This window comes from Erpetoichthys calabaricus, chromosome 12, assembly GCF_900747795.2.
Source record: "Erpetoichthys calabaricus chromosome 12, fErpCal1.3, whole genome shotgun sequence".
Classification (NCBI taxonomy): domain Eukaryota; kingdom Metazoa; phylum Chordata; class Cladistia; order Polypteriformes; family Polypteridae; genus Erpetoichthys; species Erpetoichthys calabaricus.
In genome coordinates, this window is record NC_041405.2 from 13,184,487 (window position 1) to 13,193,265 (window position 8,779).

Genomic DNA, 8,779 nt, shown 5'->3' on the forward strand with positions numbered 1-8,779 from the left:
AAAACGTCGAGATTCATCAAAATCTTGAAATGAAATTTTTGGATGATTCCAGTACATTCCCTATACCACATATACGAGAAAGTTAGGGAGGTGTAAAATGTCGAGATTAATCAAAATCTCGACATTGAAACTTTGAACGATTACAATACTTTCCCTATACTTTGTATATGAGAAAGTCAGGGAGGTCTAAAACATCGAAATTCATCAAAATCTCGAAATGGAATTTTTGGACGATTCTAGTATTTTCCCTGTACCGCGTATATGAGAAAGTCAGGGAGGTCTAAAATGTGGAGATTAATGAAAATCTTGACATCAAATCATTGGACGATTACAATACTTTCCCTATACTTCAAATACGAGAAAGTAAAAAATGGATAAATAACTTGTATGGTTTCTATGCACACTTGTAACTTAAATGTTTAGATTCTTGTTGTGTATATATGTATGTGTTTATAGAACTCCTTATTCGGTTAAATAACGTATTTAAGAAGAAAATACTTCCTACACAATATACTACACAATATTTTGATAAAAGGTCTCTCTTTATTTAGAACTGGTTTTCAGGAACTTTTATTCTCGCAAAAAAGATAAACTTTGTGAAATCTAAAGTGTCACCCATGAGCAATGCATATATGCAAGAATTAATTAGCATTTTTTAAATAAAATAAATCTGTCCCTATATCCATCTTCTCAAGAGTCGGGGCGTAGGGCAACTCGAGTCTAAACGCCAATGCAAGACTTAAGATTTGAAAAGCAGACCAGTGAAATACACAACTTACAGTGCTACTTGAATAATCTGTGAGTAACCACTAACATTGTTTAAATGTTACTCTTGTGACGTTGATGGGATCAGGAGGGAGATGAAAAACAAACCAAAAGAGGTGAGCTAAATATTAGTACAGGGCAAAGGCATCAATAAAAGACCAGAAAGAATGGGAGATGCTGAGTGAGCAAAGCAAGAGACAAGGGGCAAAAGTCTAAATTGGAGAAAAACGAGAAAAAAACGTCCTGGTCCTAACTCAAATCTACTGTCCCTTATGTAAGTATATGTTGTGATGTGAGATTTTACATATAACTTTTATTTGTAATTTAGGCAAAGCAATGTAATTTAGTGTTTACCCCCCCCCTTTACGACTGAGTCTCTTTGTATTTTATGACAGAGTTGGGAGAGGATGTACCTTAAACCAGTTTGGCGAGTGTTTCTTTGCTAAAGTCTTTCAACCCCCGCAAGAAACCCAGGTTACGTTAACATATGGTTTGGGAGCAGGTGTTAAGATGTTCTATTTCCCCCATTGGTCTGAGGTATGGCTGTTTAGAATTGGCTTGGATCAGAAGCTTTTAAGTACCATGATGTCCTATTGGCTCTAGGGGTTGGACAGAACATCTATAAATGTACGTGCTTAACCTCACAATCTCTCTCTTAATAACCAACATCTGAAAGAAGCATCTCTTGCTAACCTGTGATGATGAAGACAGTTTAGCAGCCATTTTGAACAGACATGCGGCTGAAAGCTGAGCACCAATGATGCCTTAACTAAAGCCATTTAAGTAACTACAAGTCTGTGTGCCGCCTGAACTACATATGCCCATTTAATCAGGTTGTATGGTTGCCAATATTCAAATGTACTTTGCATTTTGTTATTATTTATGGATATTATCAGTAATACATTATTTTATGTGTAACTTAACTTCTGTTTGTCTTTTTACTACACCTAATTGCCTAAGGTTATAGATGTAGGAGGGAAGGTGGGGAGAAGTTATATAGTATAATACCTTTTAAACAGTGGTAAGTCTGGGAGATTAGGCATTCTAAGGTTACATATTAATAATACAATAGGGGAAAGTAAAGACAAAACAGTATAGATTACAGGTTTTCATTTTTGTATCAGACAGATGAGTGCCCATGAATGCCTGCCACCATCTTTAGAAAGTAAATGGGTGCTAATGTCATGCATCATGGAAATGACAGTTACTTGCATGACAATGGAGACAGCGAAAAATAATATGGCCACACCTGTACAGAAGGACAGACAAAACTATGGATCTGTGATGATGTCACTGAGATAATGGGAAAATATTTTCATACATCTAAAATAAATGGGCAGAGTGGTGGCTCTGAGGCTAGGGATTTGCACTGGCAATTGAAAGGTTGCCGGTTCGATTCCTGTAAACACCAAAAGAGGCTCTACTTTGTTAGGCGCTTGAGCAACTCCCTTAACCTATAATGGCTCTGTCCTGGGTATGATGTTACTCTGCATGTAGGCCCTCTAACCTGCAAGGAAAAACTTGGAGGTTGGTGGCACTCCAGCCACCATAAAAAATCCTCACACTTGTTCCATTCCATCTGAAGCAGTGTGGTGCTGAGGTGTCACCCGTTGTATGGATGAACTCGGGTCCTAATCTGGGATCCTGAGTTGGTTTGTCATGTGGTGGGTGCGTCAATGCACTATATCAGCATGTGCTCCTAACTTCTAAAATAAAAACAACACAAACACTATAGCAATGGGGTGTATGGTTTCAATAACTCAAACTACAATTTTTACTTTAAAATTAGTGCTGGGAGATTGACGGGAATCGAGACAAAGCAAAGGGTTGTTACCGGAAAGACCAAGCGTCAAAGCCAAAACCTAACCTAAACTTGAAGTCGATAAGTAGAAACTTATTTTTAATCTAAGGTGAACTATCTTTGAAAAGGAGTTTAGAATTTTTCGTTTTATTTGAAAACTCAGATAATCCGGAGATACTAGGGGCCTATACCCTTATGCCCTATGACTCAAGATGTACACTTTGCAACTGCCATGCCAACTTTGAAAATAATGATGACACAATACAACAATACAAAAGTGCGTTGCAGGAATTTGAAAAATGATTTTTACAATGTTAAACCAACATTATCTGAAAAAATGAAGAGTCAAAATGCATTCTGAAACCCAGAAAAAATGTATAAAAAGTATAACGTACAGAAAATAAAAGTAGTTCTCAAGGTGCAAACAACGGCAACAATGAAATTATGCTCCTGAAAGAAACAATGACTTTCGTAAAAGAAAGCCTTACTATACATCACAGTAATGCTTGTTTATACAGATGAATGAAATGTTAAAATCAACATTTACAGTATGCAAAATTAAGAAAATCACTGGCTTTATTGTCTCCTATGCTGATAAGGCTTTTCATCAGGCACACGTTGTTTACGATGATCACATTTTAGACGGTAGATCGGACGACAAATAAGTAGGAAGGCCTCATTCGGGACAGTTTTAACCGATAAATGTTTGTGGTAAATAGAATTAACAGAGCTGACAAAATTATTGGATTACTGAGTGGAAAAAGACTTTTGTCGGCTCTGTTAATTCTATTTACCACAAACGTTTATCAGTTAAGACTGTCCAGAATGAGGCCTTCCTACTTATTGGTCCTCTGATCTACTATCTAAAATGTGATCAACATAAACAATGTGTGCCTGATGAAAAGCCTTATCATCATAGGGGACAATAAAGCCAGGGATTTTCTTAACTTTTCATAAATGTTAATTTTAATATTTCGTTCATCTGTGTAAACAAGCAATACTGTGATGTAGAGTAAGTCTTTCTTTAAGGAAAGTCATTGTTTGTTTCAGGGAACACAATTTCATAGTTTGTGTTGTTTGCACCTTGAGAACTATTTTGTTTTCTGTATATTATACTGTTTGTACATTTTTTTGGGTTGCAGAATGCATTTTGACTCTTCATTTTTTCAGATAATGTTGATTTAACATTGTAAAAATTATTTTTCATATTCCGGCAACAGACTTTTGTATTGTTACTTGAGTCATCATTATTTGGGAAGGATCACAAAGCAATTTTGCAGGAATTTCAAGTCAGTGATGTGATGAAGGATCTATCTATACAAACGGACATAACTGAACATCCCTGGCAGTCGACCAGATCTCAATTCCAAATTTAGTTCTAGGAGGCCTTTATGGATCTGAAGAACCCATCAAAGTGCTGGTCTTATTTTGCAGAGGTTACATCCTTATGGTATCTTACCCAAAATATATAAATAAAGCAAAGAGTGCATGCAACTACTTGCTATGAGAAATAAAGAGCACCCTGGATATATATAAAGAAGATATGCGTTACTGGGGAAATAAAGCCGAAATGGAAGAACAACTACAGTTGGACCATATGTGAATATTGTAAAGATTAAAATCATTAAAACGGTCCTGGAAGCTTTGACTTTTACTGGGTGAATTTTATCCACACCTGCAACAGATTTTCTCAGAACTTTTAAAATGGAGAGACTGCAGTACAGCATGATAGCAAATGCTGGGATAAGGAAATACAAGTAAATATTATCATCATCCAGAAGACCAGCCTTGTATGTCATATGTTCAATTGAACAAGCTATAATAATCATCCAGGTGACTACACAGCAGCCCACTTTGTATTTGAGGGTTTTGAAGTGCGCATAGCTGGTGGCCCACACTACCGCCAGATAACGCTCCACACAGAGGATACAAAGGAACAAAGGCGATCCCACCATGTTAAACATAATCATAAAGTTAAAATATGAATCAACAGTATCACTGTGCCAAAAGAAGTAATTAATCAAATCAACTGGAAAACCAGCAATAGCAACCAAATCTATAATAGTCATGTTAAAAATAAAGAAAACTGAAGTGGGGTCTTTCTTCATGGCTTGCTTAAGCACCCAGAAAACCATTGTGTGTGCTGGGACCCCCACAACAAAAGTAAGAAGTTCGACTGCGCTCCAAACGACATACATCCAGCACATGTTCAAAGTTTTTGAGTACAACATAAAGCAGGATACATTGGAATAATTGGCAATCAAACCAACACTTGAATTAGGAAGGGTGATCTCCATATTCTGGTACTGCAGCTTCAATGGATTGCACCTGTGGAAAAAGAACCCGAAACATCAATGATACAGTACTTCATACAGTACACAAATAGAGAGCAGACAAAACACAAAAGGTGATGGAAACAGTCCTGTATCCATTCTCTTTATTCTGTACACCTTCAACTGTAAGTATAACACCTTGTCATGTCACTTGCAGAAATTCTCTGATGATTCTGCACTTATGAGATGTATTTATAAGGTGGCTGAGACAGAGGAATGGAATCAGGTGGAGAACTTTGTTTCTAGGAACAAAGGGAACTGTCTGCAATTTAACATCAGCAAAACTAATGTATTGGTTATTGACTTTCACCGCACCAAAGAGCCTCCATGTCTGATCACTATTTAGGGATCTGATGTGGAGGTGGTCCATTACTACAATTAATTGGTGGTCCACATCAATGACAGACTGGACTGGTCTCATAACGCAAAGGAACTAAATGAGAAAGGGTAGAGCAGGCTCTTTTTTCATAGGAGAATGCATTCATCTAATGTGGATAGGGCCGTCCTTCATAACTTCTACGACTGTGTGATAACCAGTGCAATTTTCTACACTCTAGTGTGCTGGGCATGTAATATCACCTCAAGAGAGGCCCAACGAATTAACAAGATAATTGAAAGGGTAGGCTCAGTTATAAAAGGCTCTCTGGATCTGCTGGAGGTATTAGCGGAGGAGACAATGAAAACAAAGCCGAGGGCCATTATGAATAACGCTGCACTTCCTGTTTATAACACACTAACATTCAGGACTTTCAGCCAACAGAACTGTGTCAAGAAATGTTACTTGGGCACCTTTATACCAGCGGCAATATTACTTTACTAGCCAACCCGTGGCGTAGCATACGCTGCCATTATTAAGATACAATGAAGAGGGAAAAACTGCACAGAGAAAGGGCAAAGTATAATGAAACCAACAAAAGAGAGTTAAGCATTTAAATCTATAGCAAAAGCAGAAATATTTCTAAATGTCTTATAAATGTAAAAATCATGCTGCTGTACTTTTCTGAATGTTGAATAAAAGAAAACAAAAAAACAGCTAATTAAATGAGATCAGTGCTATCAGGTGTTGTCAATGATTAGGAATCTGGTTGGAACAAAACCCTGCAGCCACAGGGGTTCACCAGGAACGAGTTTGGGAAACACTGCTGAACAGAGATGAAACTGACTCAGGTGAGGAGTTGGGGCGGGCAAAGTAGTTGCAGCCATTGATTATTCAGTGTTGTTTGCCTGGGTGCCTGATCTGCTCGACAGGATCAAAAATAAAAGGAAAACAATGTGAAGGCAATGTCACAGGTGTTCCCGTGGTATAGCAGGTCCAGCAGCTGATCGGATTATCGGCATACAGCATCAAGCACATGTTGTCTCACCCATGCACACAGTCTTTTTGAACTTCCTCCATACACTATGGCAAATGTTTCAGAGCATTTCCACTAGGGACCTCGCAGTTCAGAAACAGTTTCCTCCCAAGTGCTCTAAACGCACACAATCAGTCCATCAATTGTTCCTGGTAGAACTGTTTGTATTTATAAGTACAATCACCTCACTGTAAACTTGCATTACAGTTATAATATTACACAATCTGAGATCACTTTATAAAGCATATATTTACATAGGAAGACGACTTGCTTCTAAGTCGATTTAGATTTCCAAGCACTATCTTCTTGGAGCTCTTGATATAATTTTTAAGATGAAATGCAGTAAAGCATGTTTATTACATTATACAGATAAGTTTTAAACTTCATTAAAATAATGTAAATTATTGTATTGTAGGATTTTTCCTGCCTGTATGCTTGCTGGGATTGCCGCGACCCTGGATGGATAGATGGATGGAATAATTAAACATGTACTATGAGGATATTTCAATATTCCTTAAAAGTTTTGAAGAACTGGCATTCTAAACTTACAGATGGCTTGGCATCTATTACAGAGCTGATTGTGTGGTGATTGGTTACTTGGAGAAAGAAAAGGAAGGACAGAAATTGGGGGTTAGTACGTTGGAGGCAGAACAGTACTGTTGCAATAAATTATTTAATCGAAGGTCGCACACGGCGCAGCAAGCTTCTTGTGGGAGGCAGGAACAATCTCTGGACGGTGCACCAGCTAATTGCTAATACTGCGCCACTGTGTTCCCATGTTTAATACATGCTTTAATTCCTGTCATAATGAAAATGATATCAAGTATACATCTTAATATTTAAATTGTTCAGGGAGCTGCAATATCATGAATGTAATGGATTCTGTGTCCTTTTGGAAGAAGAGAAAGCCCATTTAAGAAGCACATAGTGATTCACACACATAGAGCACATAAAAGAACACATAGAAAGAAAGATTTAATTTGTTACTTTAGTTACGATTGGATCTGAGAAACTAGTAAATTAAATGATTTTAAGATAATGTTTATGACGTTTTACTTTAATGACAAAATAAACTACGTGATTGAAGTGTAAATTTCAAGATTAAAGTTGACATTTCGAGCTATTTTCCCACTGTGTCCCTATTTTTTTTATTTTCTCTGTACCCTAATACGCTTCCATAGGACACTCAAACGAGGGGCTACGACTCGTCTTTTCAAGGCGACTTTGATATCTGACCAATTCTTATTTATTTCAGGCACTTTGCGATTTTCTGAACTTGAACTTTCAAGTCTCTCCGCCACTCTGTTACTCGATCAACTTCCTTTTGTTGTTTATATCACTGCTTAAACCAACAAATGGTATGTTTTCCTTGCCTCCACTTGGTATTCACTGAAATTCTTCTTTTCCCCGTGCTTTTGCCATTGTCTTTTCACAAAACGCAAAACATAACAGGCTATTTATATTGATTTGCATATTCAAAAAGGCATAATTCTGGGAGGAGTCTGAGAGGGGTGATAGGCGCAGCAGAAGAACGTGGAATTTGGCCTACGCACAGATTTATGCATCTAGATTTTTTTCTGTGTACCCACATTTCCACTTTTGTCTGTACATCATGTTTTAGTGTGAATTCTATGCACAGCATTATGCATGAGGCCCTTGGTGATTTGTTTGGTTTCAGACTATTTAATCTAAGCAGCACTTCTCTCTCTACAATTTTCAAACCCCTCTGTACCTCCTTAGTAGCCCCTGTTACTACTGAGAGGTTGCCTGTCTCCTCATATATGAAAGGTTAGAACCATTTGCCATTTTACTGGGTATTTTAACTCCCCATTACTATTCCTGATGCACTTTGTCTCATCCTTGACTTTTCTTTAACTGCTAAAATATTGAAAGAATTTCTTTGAGTTGTCATTTGTCTTAACAGCTATTTTCCTCTTTAACTGCCTTTCAGCTTCCATAATATCCTTCTTACTGGTTGCCAACATATTCTCATATGCATTACGATTAACATTGCAGTTATTAGTCTTATACACCATATACAACTGTTTTGTCGCATGTTGATTCCTTCCCACTTCTACTTCTACTAATGCCGCATTTTGGGAAATGCCTGTCCTGCATTATACAGTATGCAAAATCTTTTAAAACTTGTTTCACAGTTCCTCGACTGTCTCCACACTTAAAAGCTTAGCCCAGTTTGTGCCTTTTAGACTTTGCCACATCTGCTCCAAATTTGTCCTACCAAAGTTAAGCTTTACAGACTGAATTTATGCATCTGTGCTCTACCAAAACACTGAGAATTATATTACAGTGTGGTCACTTGACCCGTAGGCAGTTTATTTATGTTAAGGGCTAAACATAATAAAATTAAATTAACAAAGCATAAAGTTTCTTACCAAGAAATGAAAATTATTACAGAATGTGGGAGCTCGTCCTGCAGTGTCTTGTCCTTGCAGCCTCTGCATGTCCATTAAGAACTGTGAATTCAGTTTATACAGCAGGAATGGCTGATTTAAATATTCAGGTGCAAA